A 22,383-nucleotide genomic window follows, 5' to 3' on the forward strand; every position below is an offset into this window, starting at 1 on the left:
TTTCCATCCAGGCTCGGCTTTTTGCTTGTGAGTAAACTGCAAAGCTTTGTAGTGTCCTAGCCAGGCCTGGCCTGGCAGAAGGCAGGCAGAGGTACTTCCGTTTATCTCATGACCCTGAAACTGTGGAAAATACGGGCTCCTTGCATGTAACACTAGCATAAGTCTTTGATTTATGTTTGTTTCCTTTCAATTCTGTAATAAAGTGAGAATATGGTTTCCTTATACTTGATATTTGAACTTGGTTTACACTGCTTATCACCATTCTTTAACGTACAACCACCTCTTCTAGATTGCTTGTCAAAAACAACAAGTACAAACGAGTGGAGTACTAATCTCGCTGGGGTTCTGTTATGCCAAAGACAAGGCAATTATACTGTCACGAAGCCCTCTTCCAGGACCCTATGCAGACAGCACAATCCGGGGAGGAGTGAGGAAAACACGGGGGGGAAAGCAAGCAAAGGGGCTGGAAGAAAAACAGGGGGCGTGTCCAAGGTGCGCTGGGGTTCAGGGGGGTGTGTCCGAGGCAAACAGTCCAAAGGATGTCCACGGGGAAATCCTTGACGAAGCAAATGTCCATAGCCGGGTGGTCCATCCAAGACAAAGATGAACAGAGTTAAAAGCCGGAGGGGGATCCGGCGGAGGGTCGGGGGGAATAAAAAGGGGGTAACGGGACCAGACGCTCCAGCGCCAGACCAAGAAGGTCAGGAAGCCGTTGTGAAGCCTGTGCCGCCGAGTCGCTCCTGGACTGGGCTTCCAGGTATCCATCTTCCAAAGCTGAGCCCAGTTTGGCAGGAACCCCTGGCTTTTATAGGATGGGGGGCAGGAACCGGAGGCAGATGCAGGAGATGAGTACAAAACTAGGAAGGGCTGGAGCGTCCTTAAGAGGAGGGGTTTACGAGCGTGACATATACTGTACATTACAGCAACTGAGGAGGAAGAGAGGAGGCTTGCTGGCCCATTTCATCTGATTGCTAGTTAATTGATCTTTTGGGAAGATTCAACTACATGGCTGTGTATGGGTTTCCCATAACTCCTTGGGCAAAGAACTGTCTCTTGCTCTTGGGCTTAAAAGAACACATACACAGTTTCCACTGGTATCTTCTAGTTAATGGGTTAATGTTTCACTCGGTTGATTCTGATAAAATACCCTGGTTTGGCTTTGTCAATGCCTTTGAGGACATTGAATATTTGTTTCATGTTAATTACCCCTTTTCAGGAAACGAAAGACTCATCTTCATCCAGATTCCAGAGAAACAATCTATTTTCTTTAATGTAGTGACCCAAAACTAAAAAATGTATGGATATACTTTTTTTCCGTTACTTCAGGACACTAAGTATGCCTAAACCTATGATTCTCTTATAACTGATCAAGTTAATAAAATAACTAAATCTGGCATTTTTGATTCAAATTTGAAGTGCGATAATCGTGTGATGATGTGTTGATCTTGGCTAGGTGATGGTGACTTTGGGTCTCCCAGATCAATACCTTCCATTGACCGACTGTTTGGCTGTAACATCTTGCTAGATTAGAAATTATTGGCTGTGAACACCCCAGATAACAAAAAATCATGTGTGCCAACTTCTTCCAGCCACCTCTGCAGCTGTGCCACAAAGGTTTTGTCTTCATAAGTGGTGCAGATTGATTCCTTTCTAAGTTTCTTTTCCTGAGATTTTTATCACGTTTAACATTCAATGGATTAAATCACCTCATCACCTTTGTCCAATCAGCTCTTTCACTAATAATTTAGGATTTGTAGAGTCAAAGTCGCTTGGGTGTAATGAGGTTGCTCATGAATGATCAATTAATCACAATGACACCAAAAACATTTGATCTATGTAAAAAAAGCATGCAGCCATAAACTGAGCGATAAGCTTCTTTTGAAGCTCAGTATGTGTTGTCACGTTGTCTGATAATGTCTGCATGCAGCATTGCGTATGTGTGGTCAGAGAAATGTCACAATTGCCATACTATCAGGTCAACATAACTGGTTTGTTGGGAAAGGAAACTTCCTATTGTGGGAAGTTTTACTCTTCCCGTCCTCATCTGGGTTCACAGTCCTGTACTGTACCTCATTAAAATGATTTTATTTGACAGGGACAGTACATATTATTCTGTCATTCCTAGAAGTTATAAAACGCTCAGTACCCATATTTAGCTCTAAGTTCCTTTTTCATAGACTTTCAACAGACACACAAGGAAAGGAAAAGACACACAACAGACATTTCAGCTTTTGCAGTAGGAAACAAAGCAGTCAGAGGTTTCTCTGTAATCACAATGATGTAACATTTCCCTCTGCACAAACACCCTGTCAAGCTTTCTAAGGAAAATTAAATCAGCTACAATTCCAGTGGAATTAAGGAACTCACTCCTATCTATTTTCATAGATATTTATGAAAAGTAGTTGCATAGTTATTTTAATTTACAAAGTGACTAAAACACCTGCTGACAGACAATCTGTACAGTTAATAATCTACTTGGTCACATGTAGCATAATAATCTGGATAATACAATCCGTCATCACACATTTGTTTAGGTTACCTGGATTTAGCCACACTTAAAGTTCACAATTTGCAAAAAGAATAATTTCATTTCAGACCCCTACTGATAAGGAAAGGATCCTTTTCTATGCAAAAGCAAGTCTTGTCAGTTTGGACCTGTGAAATTACCTTTATTCATTTGCTTTTGACCAAATCAGGTGGGAGGGAGACATTTTGGGAAGGAGCCCATCATTTTGATCTGCTAATGTCTCAGCCTGAAGAAGCAAAGAGAGAGTATCACGCTCCATTGAACAGTAAGTGGCCCAATTCTTCCAGAAACAACAACTGCTCAACCTGCCAGAGAGTGTGTGGGTCCTACTGTATATTGATCTTTTCAGTCACCTTCAGATTCAATCATCCCCAGTTGCATGGGATAGCCAATTAACAAATAATCAAGTATAATAATCAATTAATATAATCATAACAGGGTATAATACGTTTATTAATGTATATGAATTTGCCACAGTGCATTGTCTATTAATGAGGGAGGAATATATAATTGTAATTAATATTTACAAATCTTATTAATTTAAATTATACTTTTGTGACATAATTATTCTAAATTTGTGACAAAAACTGAGAGAAAGTGAATGCTAGTCTTTTCTATTAGGTAGTTTTCCGATTCTCCAAAAGATTGAAAAGACACAACAGAACACAAACACTTAAAGATGTTTGTCAGCAAAGATTTGTCCTCATTTACAGATGATTAGAGTTTAATGTGTTCCCGGGAAACAGCAGCACTCTTCTGGAGAGAACAGCGCCTTCACCACAGTGCTTGGGAATGAAGGCTGGTATCATTTCTTATTTGTCCACAACCTTCACATTTACCCCTTACATATCTGTTTGGATTTATTAGTTTATGATTGATATTGCATACTAGCGCATGTGCAAACAAACCTTCCACAGCTTGTTAACGTTTCCAGGAAAGACAAAATCTCTATAGAAACATTTTATACATTTAATTTCATCTTATAACCCAGTTAATAAAATATGTTGTTTTAGCAATATTGCATCATGCTTACATACAACTTTAGTGGAACTACTTTTGAACAACTGTTTTTTTTTAATAAAATGGAAGACAATGTGTAATAGCAATGATTATTCCACATCTCATTCCACTTGTTTTTCAGGAAAAAGAAAGTATTCTTTCTGCGTAGGATTTTGGATAAGATTCTCAGCCAACACTTTGTGGGTGTTGTCATAAATCCATCACGTTAATGAGAGCTCATCTCTAGGCTGTTGTGACCTCACGTTCCTGACCTTATATCTAGTGCCTAATTAGAACCAAAGCTTGGTGGGATAATTAAGCTGATTTGGTGGATCTTAGCAGTATATTGCCTCACCTTTCTAATTTGGTTTTGTAGCGGGCCAATGGCAATCACACATCTGTACTGTCTGAAGTGGCAGGGAGATGAATTGACAGACCGATACAAAAATAGACAGGTTGACAACGAATGGTGTTTATTTAACAGAAGACTGGGAGAAGAGGTCAAATTCTAATTTTGCACTTTCGATTTTGTACGTATAAGTACTCCCTGGCTGCCCACAACTCTTTGTACAAGTTTTCCATCTCCCCTCCCACTATTCCAACATCACCCTTGCAGCTGCCTCCCTGGCTCATTCCTAGTAATTGACTGGGGTTGTGATCTTCAGCCAGCTCTGTCATTTCCTATTTAAGTTTTGATATTGTTTTGAAATGTGCACAAAATGATTTCGATTTTCTGTTTGCAAATTGTAAGGGAAATAAAATGTTAACAAAAGTAATCGATTATGGGGAAATTCAACTGCGCGCATTTGACTCAATGCAATGCACTGGAATGAATTTCGTATGTGCTTACCAGCTCGTATTGTGTTGTAACAGTTGAAATCATTACTTACAATATTAGTAGTTCAAATAGGTAACTGCATCAGCATGCATAGGCTGCAATGGAACAAGTAAAGGTTTATTCTATGATGAAAAGAGAAGAAAAGAAACATAACGTTTCGTCTGTGGAACCTTCTTTGGGTGTGACACCTGAAAACACCCGAAGAAGGGCCTTGAAGAATGCTCTACATCCCAAACGTTTCTTTTCTTCTCTTTTCAACATGGAATAAACCTTTACTTGTTCCTTTGCAGTCTCCAGTATTAGTTACTACATTCAATCCCTGTTCATTTGCTTCTTAAAATAAAATATGCATAAATTAATCAAATAAATGTAATTTACAATATAGCCAGAATTAAAAGCTAGAATTATTGTTTTTTTTCCTGTGTTTATTTGATGTCCAAAGTTTGGATCAAATGAATGGTTCAGCTCCTCCTTCAACTGCAATTTCTGAAGTTAATACTTCACAACAGCTTTCCATTGGGAAAACTTTAGAATCATTTGGCATAGCTGCCTCTATCACACCAGGTACTGAGAATTCTTTATTGTCATGTGGGTTGACGCTTTGATGTTGCGCTGTAATAATTCACAGGTGTGAATAATGTTGGATACAAACTTACACAGGAGAATGTTACAGCAGGGCTTGGCAGCTTAAGATTGTAGAGACTTCCTTCAAATAGTACCTAATTAAGACCTAGAAAGCAGAGCTGTTTCGACCTTTTAATTTTATTTTTATTTAATTAAGTTCTGAGATGGAATAAAACCAAAAACAAATGACAGGGGCTGTCTACTCCTGTATTACAGAAGTTATGCCAAGTTTCCAGCGTATTTTTTCCATAACATGTTATTGTATTATTGTAACATTGAGAATGTGGCCTTCTGTGAGAACTACCTAAAGGTTGTGAAGTTAGTGTACAAGAAGTAAACCTTTCTTGATAGTAAGAATAAAATATTACACCCACCAACTGAATGGTTAGCTTTAAAGTTAACATATGTGAGGTATGGCCAAAATATCAGGCTGATAAATGGACGCATCGGAGAAAGAAATTCCAAAATGCCCTCATTTATTCACTTTTGGGCTATCTCTGCGGAGTGGCATTTTGCCTTGGTGGTCTAGCGTGCGTTAGCTCCTGGAAAAGGCACAGATGCTCAACAGGAGGAGACATTTTCGTGGGTGTGCTTGTTGCCCGAAAATAAAAACAACGGCCGGGGAAATTAAGAAGTATCCATCACTCTCAAGGCCCCTAAAAGAGCCATTCAGCCAGCCGCCATTGATACACAAATGAGACGCCATGGGGAAGACTGAGGCTGCTGTTGTCTGGCTGTACCGGACCTGACATGCTGGGAACAAAGGCGCTTGCCATTCTCCCGCTGAGGCTAAATCATCGTATTGATAAGTGCAAGTGTCTCTCTGAGCCCTAATGAAAGCTTAATGGCTACCACACTGACCTAAGCGCAGCCTGACCAGTGATTAAGACAGTTTTTTATCTACTAGGCAGACCTTCTGCTTTGCTCCATGAGCCAGTGTGGAGGGATGGCTCACTTTTTGGAAGCACAGCACAGTGTTCGAAACTTCTTAAAGCAGCAGCAGCTATGTCACACTTTCAGACAATGCTTTTTTCCCCATTTTCAAGTATATGGAGGCTGGCAAAAGCTTTTGTAATGTTGTAGAAAAGTATAGTTGCTTATATATTTGTTATATTTGCCAATGTTGGTCTTGAAGAAATGCTTCTCTCTCAGGATTTTCAGTTGCACCGCCATTTTCTCATTCAGACCCAGGGGGAAACGCATGTAAATATGCTCCCTCCTGAGGATTTCTGTCCATCAAAATGAATAATACTGCCAACACGCAGTAAAGTGCTTTTCAGAACCGAGTTTGCGGCGAGGTCCAGCTGAGCAAATTAACTTGTGTTCCAACCACCATCTTTATTCTTTACAACCTGAAGAAATGGTTAATTAGGTCCAAGCAAGCAAATAATTTGTGTAATTAACCAATTAAGGCATCAGATGGCATGAAACCAAAAAGGGAGTTCTGCTGAGTAGTGTGCGTGAAGGACTCACGTGTTGAACATCACCTGCACAACACAGACGTGTAATAGCTGAGGCATTGATCTGGAATAAGCTCCGGATGTGCAACCACTGGTGTAACGTGCAACCCAGCCAAAAAAAAATACCCCCCCGCTAATTTCTTTCTAGAAAGCTTTTTCTGCTACAAGTTCCACATCTGGATTTGACAATCTGACAATCTGTGCGATTCTTCTTCAGATCTGGAAGTCCTTGGGTAAAAACGGGGCTGTCTGTGGCCTGCCATTATTCACACAGCTGTTTGTTTTTCTTGATAGAGATGTCGAAGCAGGGCATCATTTGAGGGAGTTCAACTCTTAAGTAGTTCCCCTGCGTTGTTTCACAGCTGGCATTTTTCGGACAAAGGGGTTAGTTAACAAAAGCAGTGGTGGGGAGGGCTCCTAGAGAAGCACCTCGCTGACTATTCATTGGTTGTCAGTTCAGAAGTGGGATGTTTTAAATAGCAGTGAAGACAGACGCATACTTCCTCCCAGGGCAGGAGGAGGTTATAGGGGAAGAGGCAACCTGACACGTAGAATGGCCTTGATTTATTAGCGCTGCAGGACCGAGATGTCAGCACAGTGAAAGGAGACAGGAGGGGTGGGGTGTCATGACTGTAGTCCCTCCCCCTTAAGGGCGCTCCGGCCCTTCCCTTTCACTTCGAACTTGATTATGTGCACCTGTCCCCTGTTCCCAGTCCTCCTTTAAAGCCAGGTCCTGACGTTAATCCGGGCTCAATCTCAATCTGATCTCCGTATCATGCGAGTCCGGGACCTGGAAGCGCCTGGTCCCGTTAAGGTTTTATTCTCTGTTCCCATACCCCCCCGCCGGTTCTGACCCAGTTCCAGTTTTTATGTAGTTTGTTTTGGCTGGACCGCCCGGTTTTGGACTTTTGCTTTCGTTTGGATTCCCCCTTGGATTTTCTCCCGGATTGTTTGCCTCGGCCACACCTCCCCCAAACACCAGCGCACCAAGGACACACCCCCTGTTTTGATCCCCGTTTCCTGCATGGCTTTTTCCCCCGTGTTTCTCACTCAACCCCGGAGTGTGTCATCCGCATAGGGTCTGGAAAGAACTGTTTCGTTACATGGGGCCCGCAAGAGCCAACACAAATCCAAAGAGCATTCCAGCCATTATGCCTGAACAGTACTGTGATTAGACTCTATAGATAACTGGAGTGTTCACTTTTAAGTTTACAGTGGAACTTTAAAGCAGTAAAGTTACATTACTACGTGTAATAGAATCTCTGGGATTCTATCTGATTAAAGGAATGCTTGTGATGCAAATTTATGTTTTCGGGGGTTTGCCAGTAATACCAACTTTGTTTTTGCTTTCAGCAATAGATGTGAAAAAGGTAATAGGAACAAATCTGAATAGAGTAGAGGTTAAATGACATTCCTTTGCTTACACACACTGGCACACTGGAACGCCATTTCACTACCTACCTTTATTCAGGATGGAGCCTGACAGTTGGCTCTGCCTTCAGATTTTCAAACCTTTAGTAATCTCTGAGCGCACAATAAATGTGAATCTGTCCATGCTCCCTTTTAAGCTCCCTTGTTATCGTGTTTCTACTAGTCAACTCTTAGTCAGGGAAGTATCTCATGAAAGTGTTGTGACAACTGAGTTCCAAAATAACCTTAATCCTCAAATGTGTTCAAATAATTACAAGCAGCACTGTTCGAATACGATTAAATTGGTCTGTCATTATTTGACAGTTTAGGTACCCCACATCATCTTTACTCCGGATTTTGTCATTTCTTTCGTGCATTTTTCATTTCATACCCACCCAGGTCAGAATCACCATTTGTTTCTATACATCTCTGCTCAGAGGAAAAACCCCTGTACTGCATATGACACACTCAAGACAGTTCTACCCATGTCCCACCCACCTTGCCTCATCTCCAGCAGATTCTCATCTCTTTCCACAATTCAGTCACCTCTTCTTCCTCGTCAGGCTTTACCCTCTCCTAGAATGCCTATAATCCCTGAGATGAGGTAGCCGCGTGGTTAAGGCGATGGACCTTGCTAATCCATTGTGCTCTGGGTTAGAATCCCAACTTCATTGAGTTCAGAGTTTGACAAATGCGCACTTTTTGGTGGTGCCGTGGCTCTGTGGCTAAGGATAAACCAGAAGGTTGCCGGTTCGTATCCCGCCACCGGCAGAGGAATCCTATTCTATTGGGCCCCTGAGCAAGGCCTTTAACCCCAAGTGCTCCAGGGGCGCCGTATGACTGACCCTGCGCTCTGACCCCAAGCTTCTCTCCCCGTCTGTGCGTCTCATGGAGAGCAAGTTGGGGTATGCAAAAGGACAAATTCCTATACAATTTCTTGAAATATGGCCAATAATCTTATATCTCTTATATATATAGGACTGGATCTCAATCCTAGTCCTGGTGACCCCCACAACGTCTGGTTTTTATTCCAGCCCACCCTTCATCAGATACTCGAAGCAGTTGCTTCATTGGAATATCTGCATTTGTGTTTGGCTTAGGATTTTTTTGCACTGTCAAAATGCAACAGTTAAAGCTCTAACACATTAAAGAGCTGGGGGAAAAACAGTTTAAATGAATCTTCTTCTTATTAAGTCAAGTCGGTTGGAGCAAAAACCAGCAGGTGGGTGGATTACGACAACCTGGATTGGGAACCACTGCTGTATAGGGAAGGTTGTGGCATGACAGGTCTTAGTTATTCCTGGTCACATGATCGCTGGACACCCAGTTTGTTTCCATTGGTCCTGCCATCGTAATATGGCTCAACACAACATCCGGTAATTAGCTGCGTCACATACTGTAATTGCTACTTTCTCCCACAGTGATGCTGCTTTCTTCTATGTTCCTGGTTGAAGGAAGGCGCAGGAAGCAAGAAGGATCTTGGTCAGAGATGTTATACAAGGAATGAATGTCAAGCACTAGGCCTGCTGTAGACCGAACACAAACTGAGCTCATTGCCCATCTAACACCAGAACCTGCTTCAGCCAGAAAAAGACCTTAGACTGCGGCAAAGATTCACATTCCAACAGGACAAGAAGCCTAAGCATATAACCCAAGCAACACTGGAGTGACTCCAGAAAAAGAAGTTGAATGTCCTTAAATAGCCCAGTCAAAACACAGACTTGAATTCCACTGGGAATCTGGGGAAGAACTTGACAATGGCAATATGATAGTAATGACAATTAGAGAGACAGTCTTGCTTATCTGAATTGTTCTTTGAACAAACAATAACATTAATTGACACACAGGAGCACGCTATGTGATATATTTAGATATTATGAAAGCTTTTTAAAAACCGAGAAGAGGAAGTACCTTTTGACACAAGTGGTAGTGGGAATCTGGAAGATGCTGCACAGCTACGTTAGAAAAAGCTGATACCTTCCCAAAAGAAACAACTGGAAAAGCTTGGAATGACTTTACAGCTACTATCAACCAAACAAACTTGACTGGCTGAATGGATCCCTAGTTCTTTGTAACCTTAAGTTCTTAATTGATCACAGAATGATCAATCCTGTGAATAATTCAATCCGAATCCCCAAAAAAAGCCCTTGGACACATGTGCAACAGTCCTTCCATTTTCCAACCACTTATTCCACATGTTAAGATAGCCAGGTAGATCGTGAAGGATCCTGTGCAGAGTAGTGAAACCGTGTTCTAATGCCGTGAACCAGAAACCAGTCCAAAAGTTCAAAGCCAAAGGATAAACATCAGCGTAAGTACAAAAACACGAAACAAAGTCGGAAACCAGGGAGCCAGAAAGTCGAAGAGTCTGTGTAGTGATAAAGCAAAAACCAAAACAGCAAGCGGAACGGCGAAATCCAAGAATTGAGGAACGAGGTGAAGAGCAATCTGAAAGCCAGGGGAAATGAGATGAAATGAGATGAGGATAACCGCCGAATACTTGGAGTGGACTTCCAAAGATAGTGAGCAAGGGAAGAACGATTCAGGCCAATTAACCTACCAGTATGTCTTTGGATTATGGGAGGAAACCAGAGCACCCAGCATAAACATAGGCAAACATGGGTAGACCATACACACTCCACACAGGTAGCAGGCCCGGAATTGAACGCAGGACCCTATCATTGCAAGGCAGCTATGCTAAACACTGTGTCACCACACCTCCTCACGTGCAACTGGTGTTGCCGTAATAATAGACCTATGCAGAGGCCTCATTTTAAAACTACATATGGCATTTTGGAAATGTACAATGGTAATCAGTGTGCTGGTTGTCAGACCCCTGGGATACACTTGTGAAGAAAGGCCATGGATTTGTTAGTCAAAGAGACAAGAAGACCTGTGTGCAGGACCTTTTATTCCCTGCTTACGTTGCGGTATTGTAAGAATAGTTTATGAGTGTAGCATCGTTTTATTACAAAGCATTAAAAAGAAGAGAAAAGGTTTCACATTTCTGGTTGATAACAGTGATCGTTATGTCTTCATCAACAATCCCCAGAGTACGTGTTTTAACTATTTACTTACTGGGTCATGACATCTCTGAAGGTATGGCTTTTCCAGGGGTGGTGAACGGTAAGTTTGTAAATGCACATACGCTGAACAACAAGCAAGTTTAGGCCGCTCCTATCAAGTCATTTCTTCAGTTGTCGCCGATGAAATTCAGTCAGGTGCCGTGGTAACGATGCGTACAAGAGAAGGAAGTGCACATCGTTCTTCAGCTCGGAATGTAATGAATTCTTCTGCCGGCGAAACGAAATAAAATCGCGATGAGTTTAGGCTCAAGAACCTGCACCCAGATAAAACAGCAGTGTGCCGCTTGGTTTAAGGGTTGAAGGTGCCTAGTCACTCATTCAGACAATCTTTAAAAAGCCATCTTTGAAACGTTAATCCACTGTCTTAATTACAATTAGGCCTTCATCAGCTTGACATGCTAAAATTGGAATGAGTGCTTAACACAGTACAGATATGACCTTGTAGGAGATAGCAGGCTGATGTGGAAGATTGTCTAAACAAACAGCTTTTCCCAAGAGCCTTCCATATTAATAACCCAGATCCTGCATGTCAGATTTGGGAAACTGGGAGGTGGGTATGGGGATGTCTTAGTGATTTATATTCTTTTTCCAAGGAGGGTCTCTGATTAAAGACTGCTATCTTATTGAGAGGAGGATCAGCTAATCAGAGTGAATTACTTTACAAGGACAGGCACTTGTCAGTCGCTGACTTCTCATTCAACTGCCCCATCAATAGAGGCTGGGACAGTGTTGGGCGCATGCATGATAGAGTACATATCAAAAAGAAAAAAAAAGAAATCTGTCACCGCAAGGGACCCAGATAATGAAGAGAGATAATTAGAAAAAGGCATCTGAGCAGAATCCTCATGTGGCTATCGGTGTTAGCTGCAAATGAAATAGCTACAAACACAGGTGAGACAGCGAAGTTTATTATATATTATTTATATATTAATATTATTTATATATCATTTTTGCTTGATTGTTTGTAGAAAATGATAGGCAGGATACAGTTTCCAGCTACCTACATAGACGCAAAATGATCAAACATGTTGAATTCATCACAGAAAAATGCCAGAAGATTTTAAAAACCCCTCATTACCTGGACGTTGGTGTTATCTTAAGATTTACAATATCACAGCTATAAATAACATTTCAGGAGTTTATGAATAACATCGTTTTTATTTTTGAGTGTGACTGGTAAAATACCTTGTTTTCTGATAGCTTGGGTTGAGCTTGGGGATAAATTTAAATTGGGCCTACAAATGGAAAACACGCATACTCATCAGAAAATGGCGGCAATTTTGCTTTTCATCTTGAATGTGAGACAAATATATTCGTTCCGAGGTTAAGCATTTGTTAAACAGTGGCAAGATTAAGTTTATGTCATCAGGATCGGATGGCGTTATCTTGGAAAAATGCAATTTGGCTTTATTTTGATGGTGTTAGGAGAGCTAAAGAAAATGTTCAAAAATATTTTCAATATTAAGGAAGATACCTGCTTTCCTTGCAAATTTGTAAAATACAGTAAGTCTGGCAGGGAACATTGTGCTAAGAAATATTTTGCAAATATAAGTTCTCAAAGGTAAAAATCCCACAATTTACCAATGCTGCCCTAGAAATAACCCTGTTTGCATTTTTTTAAATAAATTAACTCTTCTTTGGTCATATATGTTTTTTTTCCTACAGTATATTTTCTCTTGTCATTGAATTACAAGCTCCATTCAAGAAATAAATACAACTTACATATTATACCAAGTAATAGGTTTATTCCATGCTGAAAAGAGAAGAAAAAAAACACAACGTTTCAGCCGTGGAGCCTTCTTCAGACATGAGAAGAGGTCTATTATACCTCTATAATGCAACACTGTTCATTGTAAGCAACACGTACTGTAGCTTGAAGAAGGCCTGTCTCACTGACTAGTCTGTTTCTGCAGTGTGCTGGGTAAATAGATGCATTCCAATGTGCTTATTAACCCTGGAGACACACAAACCAGAGTTACCTTGAACTGCACCAGTACAATCCAGGGTTAGCCAGTGTGTTCAGTTTACAGGAAATATTCAACACTTTTACTCCAAATCAAAATAATGTTGCCCTTTTTAAAGTTTTATAATGTGATTCTATTTGAATTATTCCTTTTCTCTCTACCTGGTACTGGTGCAGCTGGCCTCAATATCAGGGAACGCTGTCTCATGTGCTGCCAGCAATCAATCTACAGTACATGAGCTTATTGGTCTCCTTTTGTTTGAAACCTTTCCTTTGTCTTTGTGTTTAATTTAACAAAAAAAATCCAAATTGTCTGGTATGCCAAAGTAGTTGAATTATGTACTCACAATGTAGAGCTTTTGTGAGTGTTGGGGAACTTCAGACTTCATAGGGTTAGGAGTCTGACAATGCCTTACGAGAGTTTATGTTCAAAAGTTATCTGATGTTAGAGCATGACTAGCAATCTATGTAAAAACGCTAGTGTTTTAAACTCTAGAAATTCCATTTTCATCACATTTCCAAAGTTCTTTACATAGTGGAATGGTTGAATGAACTCACATGACGCTTGGTTTTCCGCAATAAAAAAACTAGATCAAAGCAAAATAAAAACTGTGTGCTGCATGAAGGGTGATTTTTATTTATGCTTTTTATTTGAGCAACCAAATATTACCAGTACCCTCTTGAATAGGAAATGTTCTTCATGCAAAAGGAAGTTAATAGGCAATTTCTTTGAGTGCTGTGAATCTCTAAAAAGGTAACTGTAGAACTGTCAAATATATTTAAATTATTTTATGGTGTTGATCCACAGCATTCACATCAACTACATGAGCAAGGCCCTTTCCTGACATATTATTACTGTAATTCTACCCTGCCTTCCAGTTCTTACAGTATCGCTCTGTTTGATTGGCAATTCAAAAACTACAAAAAGGGGAGAAGAAAGTTCTTTTTTATCTCGAAAACCCATTTGTCCTCTGCGGTGGCGCATCACCTCAGCCACGTTGCCAGCTTATTTAGGAAATTGGACACCCCTGTCAACTGAAAGAGCGGCTTCGGAGGGCTTACTGAAGGATTAGCAATACTTTAATTCGCCGTTCTGTCAGGGGCCTGACAAGTTGAAAGGGTGGAGCTGTCAATGGTCAATTTATCTCCTGTCCTGGGCTGTACATGAAATTTCATTCGCTAATTAGAAAGTCGCCCCCCCAACTCCACACACACACACAAGCGCGCATACACACCCGCCTTCGCCACCACCGAACAACTGCGGTGACAATGCGGCATTATGGAAATAAATAGTTCCATTAGGTGCATTGTAGCCTGCCGTCAGGCACGGCACGTTGAGTTATTAATGTAGGAGGGCTCCGCTTTGATTAAGACGGATGATTTATTAAGAAATGGGCACAATTCGTTCGTCCCCCACAGGAGTCATCTTCTGGAAGGTCACTTGGGAGGCTTTTTTCCCCCTCCTCGAGCTCCCGTTGTTGTTAGTTTTTTTTTAAAGCGTACGGAGGCTCCCGAGAGAGGCGAAGGAATGGCTCTAGTCACAGCTGCTGTTCGCTGCGTCCTGGACCGTTCTGGGCGCTGGCACCGACGCCGGGCACCCGGTCTGAGCGGCACTCTTGAGGGAGTGGATAAGTGTCGACGTCTAAATGAGATGGGAGAGGCTGGCAACGGCCTGCCCCTGTAAAAGGACGTCGCTGCCAATACGATGCCTTTGAGAGACGAAGTGCGGGGGTCCTGCTAACCGCACTACAACACAAGGTCTCCCTTGCAGAAAGTGGAACAGCTCACAAATACTGTGGCAGCAAAAGGGACTGTACTGGCCACACAGACACAGCCATAGTGTTAACCACTCCTCCTTCGACTGGGTTATCTAACATTGGATTCTCTGCTACCTCAACGTCATGCTCTGCATTTTTTAATTTTTAGTCTATTCTGATGTCTGTGTTTGCTTGTCTTGGGCTAGGCTGCTGTAACACCTCAATTTCCCTTCGGGATCACTAAAGTCTTATCTAATCTAATCTTTATGGAGTGTGGTCTTTTATTTTTTCCTTAGTCCTTAGTCCACTTGTAAGGAGAGGCATTGTGCATTGCTCTGTGGTTGACTGGCCAACAAGCTGAGCCTCAGAAATGTCAGCAATCTCCCAGGAACTGCTCTTCTCAAGCCCACTATCCAGTTCCACATCCCTCACTGAGTCTCACCCAAATAGATGTCAATGCTACTGCATGTTCTTCTGTATGCCTTTTTCCTCCAATAGTTTGGTTACATCCTAATAAACGCGAGACAGGGAAATGAGACGTGCAGAGTGTATCTGGCGTAGGCTGCCCAGATCCTCCTCCATACTGGGTTGGGGGGTTATGTGAAATTAGGATTCCACCAATTGTGTTAGAACTTTGTTAGAATTCCATTCACTAGGCAGATAGGGAAGATCTAAACAGAACTTGACTAGCCCCCCCCAGGAATCAGAATTGCTACATTTGACCAGAAGAGAGAATAAATCAGTCCTAGCTTGTATTGTAACATAAAGCACGGTGAGGCGAGAGGAAAGTCTGAAACCTTAAGCAGTTGTTTTGTTTGACACAGGTAAGGAAGTCAAGAATGAAACACAGCTGACCTAGAAGCCAGCTCTCCAGGGTTCACCACAGTGGATGGATCTGAGCTGCTTATTCATATTTAGACTGGTCTGCTGTCACTTTTGATAGATGATTGGTAAACGAGAGCAAATTCATAAAGACCTCAGCACGGTTTCCTTATGATTGGGTGGAGTTGGCGGATCTATTTAAGAACCTTTTCAATCTTCCATCTGCGATAAGTCAAACAGAGTTAAATGTTTTCAGCCTGAGGCAGGGAACCTATGAGCAGTCTGTATGCGATTGTAAAGGATTTACTGTTCTATTTATTACATTTTGGTTCATTAAAATAGCAATCAAACAAACAATCTGTTTGACAGATAATAATGCCAAATACTCTAAAGGTCTAGTTTGATTTCTATTATCTTTACTAGCCCTTTAAAGGAATTAAAAGGTGTCACAAATGCAAAAAAAAATCTAATAATTACATCTTAAACTGGGGAGGTGATTGTGACCAAATGAAACTAAGTGAACTAACGTTGAAACAGAGGAAAGATGTGAAAAGAACCTGACCATTGTTCTGTGTACTCACAGATCCAATGACAACCGATGGTAATATTATTGATTGTGGTCACAATACGTGGAATAAGATATAACCCGTGAGGCAAATATGACAGACTGAAACGAATTGCTTTGATCCGAGTCATTTTAGACTCGGCGGGCCCCTGAATTATCACCCGTCTAAATCCGTTATTGGAAATCGCAAATCCCTGGACAGCGTGCCCACTTCAAAGTTCAAAACACGTCAATAAACCAGGTCATTTGAGTTACTGTCTTCACCTGTGCCACCCTTATCTTCCACCGCAGGTTACAAAAACTAAAAACGTTTCCTGGACAGCCTGCGCAGATTGAAATGAGAGGCCCTGCATAAATAAAGACCCTGCCCCACGGGCTAGCTCATCGCAGGGAGGGGCGGCGGCAAAGCTTTCACTGTGTCGCTTGGCGGAAGGCAGGGGCAGCAGTGGCACTTAAACCAAATGGAACCAGCAATTGCCTTTTATGTCCAGTCAACAGATGTCACGTTAAAGTGAGCGGTCGCACAAAGGACCCAATCAACTGGATAACGAGGACTTGCTTGGGCATCTTTCAATTAGCCCCTTGAATGCTGACCCTGAGAGAGGGAGGTGTTGCAGATGCCTGACACCCCCTCCATTGTGGCAGAGCCCATTCATCAGGGCACTTAACCCCGACACCAGCCACTAATCAGGCGCGTGCAGGAGGCACTCGGACTAATTAGGCTTGTTAAACAGGATATTCCCAGCGGAGCACCTCTGTGACTCTTCCTTTTATTCCCTTCCCCTTAATTCCTCTAGCTGCAGGTGTCAACCTTCCGGTGCCGCTCTTCAAAAAGTATGACAGAGATATGGAACAAGTGAAGGTTTATTCCCTGTGGAAAAGGGAAGGAAGAACCGAAACGGAACGCTTCGAGTGCCCGAAGAAGGCTAATTTTCTTCTCTTTTCAGCATGGAATAAACTTTTGCTTGTTCCTTTGCAGCCTACACATGCTGACGCAGCTACCTACAGTACGTGAACGACTTCAACATAAATACTGTATGTGAAGTTAAAAAGAACGCTTGGTTCCATAGCAATGAGTATACATTACTTAGTAAATGTATCTTTAAACTATATTGTGCATTTATTAGACAACATCCAGAGTGCTACATGCAGTTCTGGTTGCTGGTTTCTAAAAGGCATCAAAAAGCATACCACACGTAGAACAGAAGAACATAAAAAGGTTACAAAGAGGCGATTTGGCTCATGTATTTGATCCAAAGGTCTCTTCCAAGCCATTTCTTGAAAAATATTATTATTAATAATAAATAATAATAATAATAATAATAATAACAACAACAACAACAACTTACACTTATAAAGCGCTTTTCTGGACATTCCACTCACGTGTACTCTGGTAATGGGGACTCCCATCACCATCACCAATGTGCAGCCCCCACCTGGATGATGCAACATAGTGCGCCAGAACGCTCACCACACATCGACTATCAGTGGGGAGGAGAGCAGAGTAATGAAGCCAATCCATAGATGTGTATTATTAGGAGGCCATGATTGATGAGGGCCAATGGGAAATTTGGCCAGGACGCCGGGGTTACACCCCTACTCTTTTCGAGAAACACCCTGGGATTTTTTAATGACCACAGAGAGTCAGGACCTCTGTTTTACGCCTCATCTGAAGGACGGCACCTGTTTACAGTATAGTGTCCCCGTCACTATACCGGGGCATTAGGACCCACATGGACCACAGAGTGAGCGCCCCCTGCTGGCCCCACTAACACCTCTTCCAGCAGCAACCTTAGTTTTTCCCAGGAGGTCTCCAATCCAGGTACTGACCAGGCTCACACCTGCTTAACTTCAGTGAGTTGCAGGGTGATATGGCTACCAGGGTATAGTCTTCAACAGCATTGCCGGGGTGCTTGTACCATACTCTCACAACCCTTAGGTTAATGCAGTGCTTCCTGTTCTCATTTTTCCTGCACTCGCACATACAGTAGTTTCCACTCACGTTCTCTAGTTTGTGTTTCACTGTTCAATTGCTCAGCTGTTTAAGATCTGTGAAAGTGCTGAGGAGCGCGACATGAATTATTCCCAGAATTGAAGGAAAAATGTAATAATGTCCTTATGTTCAGATCAGTCAAGCTAATCTTGCAGCCAGCAGCATGCTGCAGCAGAACCAAGGGGATTCCAGAACGTATTAATTACCATGCATATTGCCACTCAAACTATTTATCTTACTTCTAGTTTAGACATTGACAAGATTCAAGTCAGTTCATTCATGATTCAGGGAGCCTGTATTTGTGATTCTATGGAAACCTTTCCCAGTCTGCATGACAATTCGATTTGATTTGGGTGCCCACGTTAATCCTTGATTAATTTGTGCCATAGAAAACAGGTGTTCTTCTTTCTCTTAAACATCAGTTCAAATGTTCCATGCAGGATCCTGATTTCTTGGAATAATTTTACAGCTTCTCTCAGCACTTCAGCTACTGGTGCTTTAAAGACCTAGAAAACCTGCAGATACATCTCCCCCCTTTCAGACCAGGAGTGGGGCTCCCTAGTTTAACGCATCTCATTCCATTTTACTTAATTCTGAAACTGAACAACAGTCTTTAGATGCAAGCAATCCAGGCCGACTACAGAACGGACTGTACCCTTGGGCTTTAAAATAATTAAATATAGACAAATATTTGACATGCGTGGCATGGTGGCACAGTGGTTAGCATTACCTCACAGTGCTAGGGCCCTGGGTTCAATTCCTGGTGTTCTGTCTGTGAGGAGTTTGCATGTTCTCCCTGTGTAGATGTCCTGATGTAAGTGTGTGCCCTGCAATGGACAGGCATATAACAGTGTATCCTGCCTTGCACCCCTTGCTTGCCAGGATGGGCTGGCTCTCTTGCAGAACTGTACGGATAAGATGGTTAGAAAATGGATGGATAAATAAAATATCTTATAAATGGTGGTCAGTCCCCACAGGCCTGTATTACTAAGATGAAACCAAATTTCAAAAGACAATTCAGCCAGTGTTTGCCTCTACAACATTCCCTTTGGGCCTTTTGCGCTAAATCCATTTATTTTCACACGGGTGGTTAATCCTTTTCTTTTTACGGTTTAGACAGCGTCAGAATGAAGCCTCTGTTGTACGCACAGCTGAAAACGACTTGCTCGCCAGCTCGCCTGGGAGCGTGTGCCTTGGCACGGTCTTCTAGCGACTCGGCCATGTCCATTCCTCGACAGGCTCAAACTGCGGAACACGACGGTATCGAAGCGGACACGATCATTAATTGTCTCGGACCTGTCAGCCCCCCCGAGACAGGTTGGCTCCAGAAAATGTTTGCTTTCCCACTGCGAGCGAGTTTCAGAGGTGTTCAGAGGCATGAAAAGTAAACGTTTTTTTTGATGAGGGAAAAAAAAAAACCAACATTATTTGCAGCAGCTAGGTAAACCTAGCTGGACAGAAGAAGGGAAATTATTTCATTTAAGGTTCCGAGGGACTTCTTTTTTGAAACAGCTTTAGTCTTGAATTGAGTGGAACGGAGGCATGATACATTACCGTCTCACGGCTCTAGGATTCTGGCTTCCAAACATATGACCATGGGTGTCTGTATGTGTGGAGGTTATTTCCGCATTGGAATGGGTCTTTGCCAGGTGCTGTGGTTTTATTTCACCTCCCAGAGACACATAGCTCGGTTGATAGAACAAGGAAGAGAGATAATCTTACCACTTCATTTCCCCACCGAGCAGAAAAACATCAGCAACACTCTCCCCTGTGCAGGGTCTGTAAAGTAATTATAAACTTACACTTATATAGCGCTTTTCTGGACACTCCATTCAAAGCGCTTTACAGGTAATGGGGACTCCCCTCCACCGCCACTAACGTGCAGCCCCACCTGGATGATGCAATAGCAGCCATAGTGGGCCAGAACGCTCACCACACACCAGATATCAGTGGGGAGGAGAGCAGAGTGATGAAGCCAATTCATAGATGGAGATTATTAGGAGGCCATGATTGGTAAGGGCCAATGGGAAATTTTACACCCCTACTCTTTTCGAGAAACGCCCTGGGATTTTTAATGACCACAGAGAGTCAGGACCTCAGTTTTACATCTCACCCGAAGGACAGCGCCTGTTTACAGTATAGTGTCCCCGTCACTATACTGGGGCATTAGGATCCACATGGACCGCAGAGTGAGCGCCCCCTGCTGGCCCCACTAACACCACTTCCAGCAGCAACCTTAGTTTTTTCCCAGGAGGTCTCTCATCCAGGTAGTGACCAGGCTCACACCTGCTGAGCTTCAGTGGGTTGCCAGCTGTGAGTTGCAGGAGGATATGGCTGCTGGATAAATTACAGGACTGTCAGTCTTTAATTAAGGTAATTGATTAAAATTCCAAAGAGAAATAGGTTCACGTTGTTCTAGTTGTCACAAAAGAGCAAAAAAAACAACTGCAGCACCTGCTGGAAAGGTACATAAAAGTAAAAGCTAAGGTGTGTTGTCTGAGCCCTGATAAGATCAAAAAGAGCAATAAAATGCCTTTGAACTATTTATCACAACCCCTTTTTTACACTCTCATAATTTTATTATTATATATCCATATATTCCCCCCATTATAATAATACACAATTTGCTGTATCTGTATACAGTATATAGTAGTATATTGAGCAATTAAAACAAGCTTTAAGTATGGCCTCTAATGCCAACAGCCTCATGGATCACCAGACTGCTAATCTCACCTGTCTTTCTCCCTGGGTAGCCATCTCTCACAAAGCCAGAAAGGAGCTATTTGTACTTTCAGGTGTAATGGATTAATTTAATTAAGAAATGAGAATTAAGTGCTTTTAATCATCCAGCTATCACAGTGAAAAGAACAGGGAAGTTAGGAAAAACAAGTGAGATGAAAACAGCATGCATTCCAAAACATTAGGCAGGGTCTGGAAGCCGGAATTGAGGTCAATTTTGGGAGAGGAGGTTTGGAATGACTTACTTTTGGAGAATTTGCTCAAATGCAAAACAGATTTGCTTTACCCTTCCAGTCAATCTCCATTCCATGTCTGGTATCAGTTTTCCTTAACTCTCAGCTGACACCTTCTCTAGCTGAAAGTGAGTCTGAAAACAATCGGCATTTTGACTCTTGTCAAGACAAGAGTGCGTCCACATTGTCACGCTGGTCAGACAGCCTGCCTGCGAACACGGTCCAGACCAGCTCATGGCAGCCCTCAGTTCTGTTAACTAGGTGTGAATTGCTTTTCAGCGTCTAACTATTACATTAGTCAGGCATCTACTACCGGATTCAATTTCGTTATCAGACAAGCGCGTATATACCGCAGTGGTGTCGTTTCAGTCGCAGCCAAGCGATAGAATCCTTGGAAACACTTAGAAAAAAAGAAATAATGAAATAAAATACAGACCCTGCAGTGGGTTATTTTGAAAACACTATTTCGTAGACACACATTCCTGCTAAATAAATTACTGTATCTTGTTTAAACGCGAAAAATATTTTTGTCTCTCCGTGGCGCTAATACACTTCCGTATGTAACTTCACATTGAATAATATATACTGTATATATTCTCTCATACACTGTCTTTTAAACTAACAACCACATGCAATGCAACATACATTTCTGGCAACTGGGGAACATTGATTACATTGACAAAAAAGTTTATTTGATCCGGTTTACATCGTAGTACTCTCTAAAATCAAATTTACAGCCAGGCTGCATCCTTACTGCCTGGCTGTAAGTACTATAAGCCAACACTGAACCAAGTAAAAGAATGTCGGTAAACATTTAAGTAACCAACGGTCACATTTATTGAGTTAGAAGTCTTTTCAGGGAAAAAAAATACCTTATATTGAATCATGCCAAGACAGAGTTGCATTTGATAAACTGCTATTTATTAATCCATACATCAATTTTCTAAGCGTTTTATCCTATTCAGGGTCGCAGGAATGCTGAATCTATCTCGGGAAAACAAAGGGAGCAACACAGGATATTGTTCACTCTGGAAAGGATGTCATTGGTTACCATAGCTGCAGAAACGGAGCACTGGAATCGATTCCAGACTTGGGGGTAAAACGACGATATTTTGAAAAATCGTTTTTTACCTGTTGCAAAAAAAAAAAAGAGATCGTTTATTTGCATATTTATATGGAAACATATTTTCGCCCATCCTTCCTTTTTTTCCCAAACGCTTTATCCAGTACAGGGTTCGAGGGGGAGCTGGAGACCATACAGGCCAAGCAACAGGCACAAGACACACTGGACAGGACACCAGTCCACAAACACAGATACACACTCACTCCAGGGCCAGTTTATCCAGAAGCCAGTTACCCCTCCAGTA

Source organism: Lepisosteus oculatus, chromosome 12 (genome assembly GCF_040954835.1).
Source record: "Lepisosteus oculatus isolate fLepOcu1 chromosome 12, fLepOcu1.hap2, whole genome shotgun sequence".
Lineage (NCBI taxonomy): Eukaryota > Metazoa > Chordata > Actinopteri > Semionotiformes > Lepisosteidae > Lepisosteus > Lepisosteus oculatus.